The sequence below is a fragment of the Mauremys reevesii genome, linkage group 1 (assembly GCF_016161935.1).
Source record: "Mauremys reevesii isolate NIE-2019 linkage group 1, ASM1616193v1, whole genome shotgun sequence".
NCBI lineage: Eukaryota > Metazoa > Chordata > Testudines > Geoemydidae > Mauremys > Mauremys reevesii.
This window is the reverse complement of record NC_052623.1, coordinates 269,469,440-269,484,966: the sequence shown is the minus strand read 5'-3', so window position 1 is coordinate 269,484,966 and position 15,527 is coordinate 269,469,440. Positions and strand designations below refer to the sequence as shown.

The 15,527-nt window shown below is 45.8% G+C and overlaps 1 protein-coding gene across 4 annotated transcripts in view; it reads right to left on the bottom strand.

The window, feature by feature from the left end:
* SGSM3 (small G protein signaling modulator 3) overlaps positions 1-15,527 on the bottom strand; it is a 58,991-nt gene extending 43,464 nt beyond the window's left edge. The window contains exon 1 of one of the 4 annotated variants that reach the window (XM_039489462.1): positions 15,391-15,527. The gene's annotated coding sequence lies outside the window, so the exon portion shown is untranslated. Of the gene's footprint in view, positions 1-14,692; positions 14,823-15,088; positions 15,238-15,390 lie in introns of those variants that run through there. The other 3 variants (XM_039489468.1, XM_039489465.1, XM_039489479.1) reach the window with 3 other exon arrangements.

The window sequence follows — 15,527 nt, the reverse complement described above, 5'->3', positions numbered from 1 at the left end:
CTGAGCAGCCAACACTGATGTCAGTGAAGCATCCTTGGTAATCCACCAGCGCTTGCATAACCATGGAAACATAACCCTTTCTATCCATGTACTCTGCAGCAAGGTGCTCTGGGACCAAAATAGGGATGTCCGTGCCATCTATTGCTCCACCGCAGTTCAGGAACCCCATAGCCACAAAGCCATCCACTATGTCCTGCACATTACCAAGAGTCACAGCCCTGCATAGCAGGAGGCGATTAGTAGCCCTACACACTTGCATGACAAAAGCCCCTACATGGATTTTCCCACACCAAAATTTCCCACTGACTCGTAGTAATCTAGCAAGTGTCCACAGAATGACCGCCACTTGCTTCTTCACTGTCAGTACAGCTCTCAGTTTGGTATTCCTGTGTTGGATGGCTGGAGTGGCTCGGCATATAGATCCAGAAATGTGGCCTTGTGAATCCAAAAGTTCTGCAGGCACTTCTCATCAGCCCAAACCTGCATTACAAAGCACTCCCTTTGGCTGGTGAGTCTTGCCCACATGCTCAGGGTTTAGCTGATCACCATATTTGGGGTCGGGAAGGAATTTTCCTCCAGGGCAGATTGGCAGAGGCCCTGGAGGTTTTTCACCTTCCTCTGCAGCGTGGGGCACGGGTCACTTGCTGGAGGATTCTCTGCACCTTGAGGTCTTTAAACCACGATTTGAGGACTTCAGTAACTCAGACATAGTTTAGGGGTTTGTTACAAGAGTGGGTAGGTGAGATTCTGTGGCCTGTATTGTGCAGGAGGTCAGAATAGATGACCATAATGGTCCCTTCTGACCTTGAGTCTATGAATCCCACCAGGCATGGCTTGTTTCTTAGGTTCAGAAGCAGCTGCTCCATGAATGCCACCAAACTGGTTCTCACTACGTCCCACAGCAAACTGACCATGAGGAAATCATTAATGTTTCCCACAGTTCTTCTGGCTCTGCAAACACCAGAGGATTGTTTGTCTTGTGCTTGCAATGCTCATGACAATAGTGCGTAACTGTGCAGGCTCCATGCTTCTGTCAGAGATGGTGGACAGTGACAAGTCCTGAGCAAGTTCATGGGAAATTTAAAATAGTTGCGAACACTACAGGATAGAGCTATTATGGGATGGAGAACATCACATTATGGGAAATTGACCCTTTGCTCCCAGTCATCCCTGTACAACTTATTTCCGCCCCACCATGCGTTGCCAAAACTACCCAAAAGACAGCGTGCTTAATGGTGGCAGGATGCATACTGGGATCCCTATCTCTGGTGCACTGCACTGTGCTTGGACACAACCTCTCCTGGTGCATACAATCAGCACTGATGCATGCAGCCAAGCATTCATGTGCACAAGCGATATACTGACTGCAGCGGCTGTAAGCCAATGTAATTTGGGTCAGCAAAACTTTATAGTGTAGACATGGCCTAAGATGAACTGTGCCCTGCACAGGAGAACACACCGTAGGGAACAATCCTGATTGGCTGGATGATGGTCTCTTCTATCAGCTCAGACAGTGAAGCCAGACTATTTGGCTTCATTTCTCAGCTCTCTAGCATATGCCGGTTTGTAGAGGGTTTGCGAGGACTGCAGGAAAGATTTCAATCCAGAAATAGACTTGTTACACTGAATTTAAAAAAAAAGTCATGCCATTAGTGGTCAGGTTTTATAAAACTTTTTTGTATAAAAGCCCACTAAAATCTAGATTTGGGGACTTTAAATTGTTTAAAAGCATCCCAGGTTATACCAGACTCCCAAACACAGACTTGGTCCATTAAAACTCATGTCTTCAGCACCTGCTGAACTCCAATGGCAAGTCACTGGAACTATAGTGGTGCAGGATCCCTAGCTGGGCAGCATGCAGGTCATTGATACAGAGTGGAAAACAGCTGTTTGAGAACATATATGACAATGCTCCTTCCTTCCTTATCTGAACATCTGTCTAAATGGGATCAGATGGCATGACCAGTGAGTAGCTCACAATCAAATTTAACAGCAACACTTCACCTACTGAACTCTACCTATATTGGTTATTACTACCACCTGTACTGAGAAAAACCTATAAACTTCTCCCTCAGGAGCAGAACTTGTTTGGAACTTATGCACAGCACTTGTCCATGCTGTCCTCAACTGCTTCCCACATGTAGTAGTTAATCCCCCTGAATTCTGCCTTGCATCCCTCTTCCCCTTTCAGTGCTGGGTCTTTCCTTAGCAGCTAAAAGGAAAACTATGAAGTAACTATGCAATGTGAATAAGCCACCACCAAAAACTGAGCTTAGAACCTCCAAACTCATTTTACTCATGAGCTTTAGCAGCATCCAAACCTGGCAGATAGGTTTGGTTAGGAGCTTCCCATAGGGGCTACTTCTTCCCCTCTCATGCTGCATTTTGACACTCCCTTTTAAAGGTTGCTACCACCGTGACTTAGTTGATTGGGCCCCAGGTGTAGAGTGCTTGGGACACCATCCTACCCTTTGCTAAGGTGACCATATTTCCCAAAGAGAAAACGGGACACCCCCAGCTGCTCGCCCGAGGGGCCCCTACCCCATGCTGTTCCCATCGCTGGAACCCTGCACTTCTCCCCCTCCCCCCACGCAAGGCTGTTGCCTGGTCGCTGGAAGCCTGTGGGGGCCCACATGCTGGAACACTGCCCTCTCCCCCCAGCCCCGCCTCCCCCTCTGCAGTCACCCACTCTGCACTGCATCCCACTTTTTTTCCCAAAAGTGGGCACTTGTTGTTTAGTCTTGCCAACTGATCAAGTCAGCAAGAGCAAACGGGACAAATGCCCACATTTTGGGGAAAAAAACTGGGACGGCCAGGACAGAGCTCTTTTTTTTTTTTTTTAAAGGGACCTATCCCAGCCAAAACGGGACATATGGTCATCTTACCCTTTGCCCAGGCGGCTTCACTGAAGCCAATTAGAGTTGCGGGGCGTTAGGTCATGGTGGAATTTGGCTCCTCGCTCTACTTGTTTTTCTGAGTCCCTTTAGATTTCTTTAGGCTCCCTGGTATTACACTGTGGTTTACGTTACATTCACTCTGAATCACTGACCAGTGCCTCAAGCACCTGAGTGGGGAGCATTTTACTATGCTGCTGTTCTCTGTCCCAGACTCTGCACAGCCCAACCAGTGCACACAGCCCGTCACCTGCATGTTAACAAGGGGCGAGCCCAGTGGGTTGGGCACAGCTGTGGAGGAGAAAGTGAACTGAAGCCAAGTTAATTATCCAGCCTGCTAGGGAATGAAGGGAGGAGGGAGAGGCCTGCTGCTGTGGGTTCCTTCCTCATCACAGTGCAGCCACCACACAGGAACACAGTACCTTTCCTTGCCCACTTGGTCACAACAGCCCTTTCTAACAGTGTCCCCTCCCCGCGCCAATTGCTTGATAACCACACCCGCTCCTCCTGCCTGCACCCCTCCCTTAACATGGGCCGGACAGTAAGGCACTGAACTTGGTGGGCAGGTTTTTCCTGACTTCAGTTGCTATGGACACCTTCCCGAAAGCAGTCATCTGGGACCTGCCTGAGAGACAGACACAGCCCTGCTGCTGGCCTGTCATTGCCAGGGGCGTGAGAGGCCAGAGTGGAGGTGGATGAATCATGCCAGGAAAGCAGGAAGGTGCCATGAGCTGCTGCACAGGGAGACAGTGAATTGGAACCTGTCCAAGGATCCAAGCGTCTCACTGTGAAAGTGCCAAAGCCATGCCACAATAGCCCTCTGACTCCCCACCTCAGTGGGGCAAAGATTTCTCCACACCAGTGGATCTCAAGGGGGGCATCCTGCAATTGTCTTGGGAGGACAACTCCACTCCCTAAGTACAGCTGCTCAGCTGATCCATCTCAAGTAGCTGCTAGGGGCACCCTTAAACTATTTGCCTGATCTTGATGAATCCTAGCAGTAGTATTATTACCAAAGAACATTCATAGCATGAAGCTGCTTTAGAGATTAAAACATGAATTCAGTTCACTCCCTGCCCCAGCTCCAGTAAAATGTCACAGGGAACTGGGGCAAAGGATTCTGGGGCACATCAAGGGCTCAGTGGGGAGTGGGTACATGCTGGAGGAGAAAGGTCGAGGTCAATGTGCTCTACACATTCCCTGTGGCCCCATACCACAACTGCACTCCCTTGACTGACCGATGTCGGGCCAAAGCAGCCCTCACCTCTTCCAAGGAGACAGTCTGTACTCCTCGCCCCCAAGGAACTTCCAGCTGATACAAAACCAGGAGGTGCAATTTTACATGGATTTCAGAGATGGACAGAAAGCCAAGGAAGGGGACAGGATGAACCAGTTAGAATGACAGTGGATGAGTCGTGAGACAGACTGTTAAGAAGCCGGTGAAGATAACATAGGATGAGGGTCCTCGTTTCCAAGAGCAAGAGCATTATACAATTTGAGCACTGTGTAGCCCCCTGCATTTTAGAGAGAAGTAATGGGATACTGAAAATGCAGAGGATCTTACTGGAAAATTCCAGTCACAGGAAAAGTGCTGTGATGAATTACCTTAAAAAAAAAACAGAGAAAATGTTATGGCTGCAAGGTCAGCATCCCAAAGTTAGGGTATTGTCTGTATAACCTTAACTCTGCCCCCTAAGAGTCTGCGTTATGATAGTCCTTACATGACTGCATGCTATTTCTCATGTAGGCTTGGCTGTCAGTAGTGCTGAACACCCACAATTCTAACTGCAGCCAGTGGGAACTGTAGGTGATTAACATGTCTGAAAATCTGTCCCATACAATTTTTTCTATTACCCCAAATACACATTTCCTCTTGTAGTGACACCACTGCTCTGTATACCAGGTCCATAAAATAATTTCTATACACAACGGGTAGTGAACAAAGCAAGAGCTCTTGCAGCACTTGTTCAAGATACACACATTCAATATTGCAGCTAAGTTAGCCATGCAATTCGCACAATGCACTCTTCCCACAGCCACAACACGGCAAGGAGCACTAAGAAATTATATCCGTGGAAGTGCAAGCTTTCAAACCCTCAGAACTCTCTCAAATCACAGCAGCCAGCAACTTCTTCATAGATCATGCAAGACTCTGAATGCGCTGCCTTCATGGGTGGCTCAGAACTGTTTATTCACCAAACAGACACAGGCCTTGGCTACACTTGCAAATTTGCAGTGCTGCAGCAGGGTGTGAAAACACACCCTCTCCAGCGCTGCAAATTGCGGCGCTGCAAAGCGCCAGTGTGGTCAAAGCCCCAGCGCTGGGAGCGTGGCTCCCAGCGCTGTCCGTTATTCCCCACAGGGAGGTGGAGTACGGACAGTGCTGGCAGAGCTCTCTCCCAGCGCTGGCGCTTTGACTACACTTAGCGCTTCAAAGCGCTGCCGCGGCAGCGCTTTGAAGTGCTAAGTGTAGCCAAAGCCACAGTCTAAGCATACAGGGAGGGATAGCTCAGTGGTTTGAGCATTGGTCCGCTAAACCCAGGGTTGTGAGTTCAATCCTTGAGGTGGCCATTTAAGGATCTGGGGAAAAAAAATCTGTCTGGGGATTGGTCCTGCTTTGAGCAGAGGTTGGACTAGATGACCTCCAGAGGTATCTTCCAACAACGATATTCGATGAAATAAAACCCAGGTTTTTACCTAACACTCACTGTCCCATTAGGGAACAATTTCCATCCAAAATGTCAACTTCCAGTGTCTAGACATTCTGGTGCTACAGCTACTATCACCAAAAGACCAACACAAAAAACCACAATGTACGGCAAGAATATCAGCAGATATAGTTAAATAATATGGAAGTCTCCTGTGATGTTTTGGGGAACATCCACACCAGTAGTGTTCTGTCACAACCTGCCCTGTAACCTTGAGTGCCTTTATGCTGTCCAGGTTTGGTTCAGAGCCCTGACACCAGTAGCCTGCCTACAAGCAAAAAAGGTACATCTACATTACAAAAAAAACCCAATACCCCCACACCTGTAGCAGCAAGTCTCAGTGCCCAGGTCAACTGACTTGCAGGGCTCACAATTCTTCTTGGGTTGGAGCCTGGGCTCTGAAACCTGGTGAGAGGGGTGGTTCTCAGAGCTGGGGCTCCAGCCCAGTGGGAACACCTACACTACTATTGTGAGTCCCACAGCGAGAGCACAAATCAGCTGACCTGGGCTCCGAGACTCACTGATGTGGGAATATTTTGCAGCGTAGATGGACTCAAATTCTCACCCTGGCTTCCACCAACCTACTTACATCTTGCAGGGTGATGCCAATAGCACTTCCAGTCCTGTCTCCCAAAATCCAGCCACCCTGAGTCTTAACTACCAGACACTTGGGACTTATTCCCCTCTGGTTCATCACCCCCGGAGGTGTGAAACTAATCCCCAGCTGGCAGCTTGCTTTGGCATATACTCTCCACGCAGTTTGCACATCAGAGACATGCTTGAGGCAAAAAACAAACAAAAGGTGTATTTAATAGAAATATCACATTCAAGAAATGGAACTAGTGCGGGAGACCAAACATACACAAATTACACTGAAAACAAAGGTGCCACTTCAGGCTTTATACTTTTGAATTAGATAAAAATACCTTTTCTAATACAAGTTACCTATTGCCTCAACTGTTTCCCAGCATACCCCGTCCCAGAGGATCCAGATTTCATGGATAATACCTGCCAAGTGACTGTCCCTCATTTCAAACCCCTTCACTTTTTAAGAAGTTTTCAGGTTTCTTTTCTTGTCTTTTTTAGTCTTTTATAGATATTCGAAGTGAGAAAAAACCCTTCGTTTCTTAGGCCTTGTCTACACTGCCACTTACAGCGCTGAACCTTTCTTCGCTCAGGGATGTGAAAGAACACCCCCCTGAGCGATGCAAGTTTCAGAGCTGTAAAGTGCAACTACACAGCCACATTAAAGCACTGCTGTGGCAGCGCTTTACCGTTGGCTGTGTGACTAGCCCGTAGTTTTCCAAGACTGGCGTTTTCTTTTCAGTTTCAGGTTGTTTCAATGTTTTCCCATTAACTTTAATGGTCCATCATTTGTCTTTTCCTGGGTTGTACAATTCTAGGTGCTTGGAGCTAGTCTTGTCTGGTTGGGGAGGCAGCCGCTTCCCTACCTGACTGTCCCACTGTGAGATGGAGCTGAATGTTGCAACACAAATTATGAAAACAGTTTTATATATACACAAATACATTCATAGCCACAGTGTGTGTGTGTGTGTGTCATAATGACGTCCATGTTCAGAACATTACAAGCTTTCACAAAAGATCTTACTCAACATAGTTTACAGCACAATGACATTGTATATAATCTGTTTATTCAACTGATTATTTTGGGAGGAGATTTCACCCCCTATTCTCCTCTGGGGGTGTCCAGACCCTAACTGTCACCCCCCAGCCACTTGAAAACAGTTGAACCCATTCTGTTCAAACTTCCACACACACAAAAAAAGTCATCTCTATGTAGAGAAAATTCCAACTTGCCAAGTGAAAGTATGGACAGATATATGTGTGACAAAGAAAGTTGTAACTGGAAACAAACACCCTCAGCTACAGCTGACTACAGAGTTCCAACTACAGTACCTTTGTCAAGTGTGTAACTATTCACTATACAAGGATATACAGTAAAAGCTTTGTTATCTGGCATGTTGGAGGAATGGGGGTGTCAGTCAGTCAAAAATTCCGGTTAACTAAGGCCTGGTCTACACTGTGGGGGGAGGAATGATCTAAGTTACGCAACTTCAGCTACGTGAATAATGTAGCTGAAGTCGAGGTACTTAGGTCTATTCGCCACGGTGTCTTCATTGCAGTGAGTTGACTTGCTGCCGCTCCCCCATCGACTCTGCCTGCGCCTCTCGTGGTGGTGGATTACAGTAGTCAACGGGAGAGCGCTCGGGGGTTGATTTATCGCATCTAGACTAGAAGTGATAAATCAACCCCTGCTGGATCGATCGCTGCCTGCCAATCCGGCGGGTAGTACAGACATACCCTAAGAGTTATACTTACCAATGGAATACCAATTTTCAAAGAATTAGAATACAATAAAATTAATGAAGTATAAAATAGTATACAGGTACTCACCAATCCAGTAGTAGTACTGCACTGCAGAGTGGTTGGTTTCTTGAAGCACTTAGGTGTATACAGGTAAAGTTTTCTATACAGTAGGTTATCTTATGACACTACAAATCACTATGGGCAGCGCATGGCGTACACCCAGATAACAAAAAACACCACAAACTAAAACTATAGTGAACATAATTTAATCTTTTTTGACGATTCAGAAGGTACTTCAGGATCTTGCAGTGCCGCAGGGTCATCATTATCAACATCAATCATCATTGTAGATGTAGAAGGTGTAGGAGATGGGGCTGAATCTGTACTGGCCCCATGACACACCCTGGAAGCTGCTTTTTTGACTAAATCCCTTATATCAGCTTGCTTACTTGTCTTCTGCCTCTTTTGCATAAAAGTAGAGTGCAGAATGCACAATTGAATAACCTCCTGGGCAGTATAACATGGCTGCCTTTCTGCAAATGTAATTATTGTATCAAAAGCTGAAGCAGCCTTTCCCCAAGTTATTTTGTCCTCTTCACTAAAATCATCTTCTTCACTGTCTTTATCAGTGTCCTTTGACTTTTCAGTATTCAAAACATTCTCTATTATTTCTGTATCAATAACAGTATGTGTCACTTCAACCTCCTTGTCAGCTTCAACCCACTCTTCTAGCTCACTTTCATGAAGTTTGTTGATGGGGTGTGAAGAAGGAGTATCCTTCACCATTTCAAGAATTTGTGCTAATGTATTTTTTCTAACTCTTACTTTAAAGCCTTCAAATTCATCTTCATCAGAAGACACTTCTGCAAACATAACACTAGGCCACAATTTTATCCAAGCTCTCCTTAATGTTTCACTTTTAACAGAATTCCAGGCACAAGCAACATTAAAAATTGCATATTTTATATTATAACGAGATTGAAAGTCCTGTATAGTGCCTTCATGATTGATCAACTTTCTCAGGAAATCTCTTCTGTAATAATATTTCATATTCTGGATGATGCCCTGGTCCATAGGTTGAATCAATGAAGTAACACTAGCAGGCAGGTAGATGGTAAAAATATTGACAGACACTAATTCTGTTTCATGAGGGTGAGCTCTACAATTGTCTAGCAATAGAATAGCTTTGCTATCTTCAGGTAAGCTTATTTTTCTAAAATGTTCTTTCACTGCAGGTACAAAAACATGATGAAACCAATCATAAAAAATTTCTTTGTTCATCCATGAATTACCTTGTGCTTTGTAAACAATAGGTAAATGTGCAACACCTTTGAAAGCTCTAGGATGATTATATTTCCCAGTCACCAAAAGTTTTATCTTATGTGAGCCTGCAGCATTAGCACATGTAAGAACAGTTAGTCAGTCTTTGTACTGCTTAAAACCAGCAGCTCTAGATTCACTTGCACCTGCTAGGGTAGAATTTGGCAAGCATCACCAAAATAGGCAAGTTTCATCAGCATTATAAATTTGTTCAGGAGATAGATCGTGTTCAGCAATTAAATTTCTAAAAAATTCACAATATTTTTCTGCAGCTTCATGGTCAGCCGATTTTTGTTCGCTGGATACATCTAGCTTTCTAATGCCGTGACGAAGTTTAAAACATGAAAGCCATCCATCAGAAAATGCACATGGCTCAATCAATTGCATTTGCTTATAAAAATCTTTTGCCTTTTCAATGAGCATTGGGTCAGATATAGAGGCACCCTCCGATCGTTTCAATGAAAACCATTCATATAAAACACTGTCTAGCTGCTCTAATTTAGGCATATGCAGAGTACGGCGTTGTTCAACAGCTTTATTTGACTCACAAATAGCAAAAAATTTGAGCAATTGTCCTTTCTGAGCCTTGATGTCATATATCGTGGACGAGCCAACATTGTACTCTTGCATCAAAACATTCCTATTCTCACCCTTTTCAAGACATGTACAAATATCTATTTTCTGTTTTAACGTCAACACAACTCTCTTATGCTTCTTTCCTTTGCTTTTCGCTGGTATTTTGGATGCCATGATGGTAGGGTGGCATTGATATTTTACGATAAACACCGAACAATACACAGAGTAACAAACGGACTGATCACAATGGCGGCTACAAACAGAAAGAACAGCATTCGGCTCTTCTTGGCTAACTCAAATGTAGTCCGACTGCTCTCGGAAATACTTGGGTCCCGAATAGCTTTGGCATTGTTCCTGGTTACTAGATTGAAGATTTCTATTGGGAGAGATCAGAAATGCCGGTTTCTAGAGCTTTCTGGTTGGTAAAGTGCCAGATAACACAGCTTTTACTGGATATACAGTTAATTTATTTTATTTATTTTTTAATAGTGCAGTTTTCCTTTAAAAATGGAGGTGTGGAAAAGACAGCTGCAAATTCACTTGAACTTCCGCTTCATGTTGCTGAGCCAGCTGTTAATATTCCTGCTCTCTCTCACAGCTGCAATAGGAAACAGCTTTCAATTATCTGGTTTTACGCAAACACCCAGATAACAGTCTCCGATTGTGTGTTTGTTTTACCTGGTCACCCCCTTTGCCATATGATCTCCAGTTAACTCTCACATGACAGCAGCTCAGTGTTGGATGTGAAGCAGACTGGTGGTCTAGAGTCAGATACATGCTCCTTTCCAGCACTGGCTGCCCAGGGTCTTTAGCACAAGAAGGGAAACTTCCACCCAGGAGTGCCCTTCCTCAATTGATTTTATATTATATATATGAATGAAACAAGAAGAACAAGAAGAATCCATTTAGAAAGGAGTAACAAACCAGCATCTCATCTAGCAAGTTTCCCAACAAGTCTTCAGCAAGACAAAAGCCAATAAACCTAGGTTATCAGTAACAATATAAAGAGAGCAATCAATGGAAATCGCTAAAGCGACACAATCAGCTGAGAAGTTACACTTCTCACTGAAATTATTTTTTACCTGCTTCTGTTAAGAGTAATATCTACTATTACTATCGCTGAAAGAAGTTAGCAAGGGAAAAATGCCCACCCCGCCCGCCCCCCGGCTTAATTTGTGCATTTGACAGCACTTTGCATATAGTTAGTTCCATTGTTTCCCCTGTTCTTTGTGAGTCTTTCATACAGAAACAGGACAGAAAGAAACATTTTAGAAAAGAGGAAAGTGTGACTGTAAAGACACAAACACTGGCCCGGGGACTTTGAGACAGATGTGGCACCAGAAAGCTCTCTCAGTATGTATTGTAAAACTGCATGTTGAGAGTGTAAACTTCAAACATCCAGATTGAACCTCCCAGTCACAGAAATGAGATGAAAAAATCTGTATTTGTTCCAGTCCATCTCCTCAGCCCTCACAAAAAGTTTTTGCTTTAGAATTGAATCAGGATTCCCCAAATCAAATCCGCTACAGCAACTCCCATCCTCACCCTTGCATTTCCCCTTCCCACTCAGGTCAGGTGGTAGCATATCCTGGATCTACAAGTGCCATTTGCTCCTCAAGTCAATATTTGCTATGAGTGCCTGTGGAACCGGAGTTTAGCTCCCAACCATAATTAAGAAGAAGGCGGAACAAGCACCTGGGAGAAAGGAAACACAAGGTCCAGGAGGGCCTGTAAAAGACAATGAAAGGAGCTGCCCTACCCTCGCAGTGTGACACTCAGTTAAGTTTTTACACCTATGCACAATTCCACGTGGCTCTCGTCCCTTAACACATCCAGATTAAACAGTTTCTATTATACTTGTAGACCTGATTCATTCCAGGAAACGTTTCTGCAAGGTTTATAACCTACTAGTCTAGCAGTGTTTTGGGTTCCTGTAAATACAGTATAAGGACAGGAATAATGCAATAACAATGGATTAACCCTCTGACTTCATCTCTAGTGACCACATGATTTAGAGAAAGAGTTAAAGGGGTTTAAATGGCTTCATCCTCGTTCCCCCAACGCATCACATCAGACCTCACAAAAGTCTGCTGATGATTGGGTAGTCACTGCTCCAAAGGGATCTTTGGACTGGAATAGCAGGAGGTGTGCCACGTCAAAATTGGGGTTTCATGGCAGAGCTATGTGGGTGAGTGGGCACAGGAGGATGATGGCTTGCCAGGATCTAGAATGTAGGGAGAACACTCAGTACTTAAATGGTCCCCAATCACTGAAATCATTGTGAATTAAGGAGACTGATTGTATGTTTGCAGCAGGAGGAAAGTGGAGAGAAGACAAGACCTCTCTCCTTTGCCTCCTGCAGTGTCTCCTATCACAAAAATCCAGAGCTCTATAGTTGGTAAAATGAATCAAGATCTAGAATTAATAACCAAAGAAAAGCAAACTGGAACTCTGTCTCCTCCCAGCTTGAGTCTACTATAGAAGTTTGCAAGATACTTCTTTGCACTGCTTTGAAAGTGTAATTAGGGTCAGAAATGTAATTAATTTAAAAAGCCATCTTCTTATGCAACAAATCTGCTCCCTATGTGCAGCAGTTGTCTCATCATAACAGCGAGAAAATAATAAAGGTTTTATGAGCCCTGCAGGCTCATCACTCAGCCCATCCTGGCTCATGCAAAAGCAACAGAATAATTAAATTTCCAATTGCAAGGCCACATTCAAACTTCTGATTCACTTTGAAGATAACGTATGAGAGGACAGAATCTTGTTGCCTGGTGATAATGAATAAGCCAGGAAGAACCTAGCTTGACTTTCAGATCACAGTTTGACATGGTAGGGCTGGCACAGAAAAAAAAAATGTATACACTGTGCACATCTGATTATGGAGCCATTGAGATACTATGAACATGGAAGTCCAGGATGCCAACATAGAGTCATTTTTCAGAGCAGAACTGCACTTTAACATTCATTTTAAAATACAAAAAAAGGAGTGATATTTTATCTACCAGGCTCCAAAGTAGACAAATGACTGTGCAGGAGAGACATGCTAGCCAGGTAGAATCATGAGAGGCTCTAGCATCTGCCTAAATCATTTATCACACCCTAAACCTGGGGACTGCAAAGCCCACCCATTCATCACAATGACAGGTCTGTGAAAGGAAACCTCAGGCCAGGGATTTGTAGACTACAAGATTTTTTTTCTGCCAGCCCTGCAAACTCACCCTGAGACACCAGGGTCAAGCTGTGTTTTATTTTGCTCACCCAACATCACCAGTAATAAAAAGCCCTGCAAGTCAAATTACGACCTTAGTGACACTTGTACCTTCCAAGGCCTCTGACGGGTTTGCACAGATTTAACTGACTGGACCTGTAAATCTGTTGACAATGCACAAGGAAGAAGAGATTCCAGTTCACTCTCTCATAGCTTTGTTGGGTCTGCGGGGCTAACAAGAGCAAAAGGGAGCACTAGATTCAGCAGATGTGACTCAAACCCAGGCAGCAGATCTGCTGAACATCACTCTGCTGAGTGGAGCTGCAATTTAAGAGATGTATTCAGGGCCACAGTCAGACGACTCCTTTCAGAACTCTGCTTTTCTAAAATCTAAAAACATGACATCCCTCACGATAAGGTTACTCCCACCCAGACCACTGTCCAGGATCTGCTAGAAATGCTCCTGTATAACACATGCCACATGTTAAACTACTTAGGCCCAGAACCTGCAACCTATTATACACTAGTAACTTTATGTGCATGGTCTCAAAGGAGCTGGACTATATTAGGACTATTAACAGCTATCGTGGTATGAGATATGATCACTCTTACATCATTCTTATTTCATGCCTGTGGGAATGAGGAAGGATTTCTTTTTCCCTACTACAACTTTGTACATTTGGCCTGCTACATTTTCATTGTTTTCTCCACTCATTTTTCAAGCATCAGGAACCAGACACTGTCAAGGAGAAGACTTGGGACTGACTGACCCAGTAGTGCCGTCATAGGAAGTGATGAACCAAACCAGTTATACTCAGGGTATCTCCTTTGTTTGTAAGTCTCAGAAGTCAAGTCTATTTTCACCTTTCCTATGGGGGATTGTTAGCAAATCCTACTCTCTAAATAGCCAGACTGCTGCATTAGCAACATCAACTGTTGTGTTTCCATTTAGAATGAGCAGACATACCACTTCAGAGGGTTTGCATTACACCCATTCATGCCCAAAACCTGGAGGCTATTGCCATGTTGCTGGTCATCTTAGAGATGTTCCTCTTCCCTCACCCCCCAGCTTTACACCAGACCAAACAGGAGTCAGTCTCTCCTCTCAGCATATCTGAACAGAAACTGAGAACAAGCGGAAATATAAGGTAGGCAACCTCCAGAGAGGTCCTTTGGGGCCATCTGCCTGTCCCAAGTCAGGGTAAAGGAGGAGGGTTGGGCGTGGGGCTAGCAACTCCACCCTGTAAAAATCAGCTTGCTACAGAAACGCCAACCTCTGACTAGTGGCAAAAAGGCCACGAAATTGGCCAATGGGGATTAGTGACAACCAAGCCTGTAATTCATGAGCAGCCCCTAGGCAAGTCTGAATAAAGTCAAATAGAAGAGGGACAAGGGCAGAGAGAGAGAGATGGAGCAAGAAATGACCAAAAGAAGAGATGGACAGAGAGAAGGCAGGAGAAGATGCCCCCATCAAATCTAATTAAATCCAGTCATGAATCATTGTATAAAATGAGTCAGAAAGTTGCAGTGCAGCCCCTGAGTCACCAGATCAGGTGAAATGGAACCTTCCTAGGGGCTGTAGAGAAGGGACCACCCTGAAGTCACCTCAGTGGCGAGGGAAGGAATATGAATACAGAGGCGGGACAGAGGCTTACCCTACCAGCAGACCAGGGTCCAGCCCTCCCCTTGCTGCTGGAAATTATAAGTATGGTTTTGGTCCTCCAGAAACACAGGAGAGGAGCTATTTCGTTAACATTTCAGCTCCTGGCAAGGTGGCTGTATCCAAACAGACCCGTTTGGTTCCACATTTGGCAGGATTCGCACCTTCCGGGCCCAGTTCTCTGAACTGCAAACCACAGCTGAAATCCGGAGGCAGCCTACCCGAGTGGAATGTGGGTGTGTACAAAAGGAAAACACCCATGCAGATGAAGGGTGCCCATCTGAGCCAACACGCACACGCACAGGTCTCTCTCTGTGAATAAGCCACCCCTGCGGCGGGGTCCCGGCAGATAAGGGGGTGTCCCTGCCCCCTGCCCAGCCCTCAGGGTTACCGGCATTAGTGGACAAGCTGCGGAGCCCGGAGGGAGAGGCTGGGTGCCCCGCTCCCAGAGGGCTCCTTAGCGAGGCTGCTTCCCCCGGCCCACGCCAGAGACCCGCTTTCCGTGCGTCTGGCCGCCCTCGGCCAGGCATCCCCGCCGGGCCCGCGGCTGGTCTCAGTCCCTCATGCGCTGCCCCCGCCCCCGGCCGGGCTGTTCTCGGGCTCCAGCCCGCCCTGTCCCCCGCCCGCTCCTCGGACCTCGCCTCGGGCACGTCTGTCTCGGCCGGTCTGTCCACCCGCACCCCTCCGGCTCACCTGCTGCGCGCGCCGCTCCCCCGGCCGGGAGGGGGGCGCCCCCCTGTCCGCAGCCGCCTCAGCCCCCTCCCCGCTGCAGCCGCCGGAGACCGACCGCTTCAATCGCCGACAGCAGCGCCGAGTCTCCCCGCCGCTGC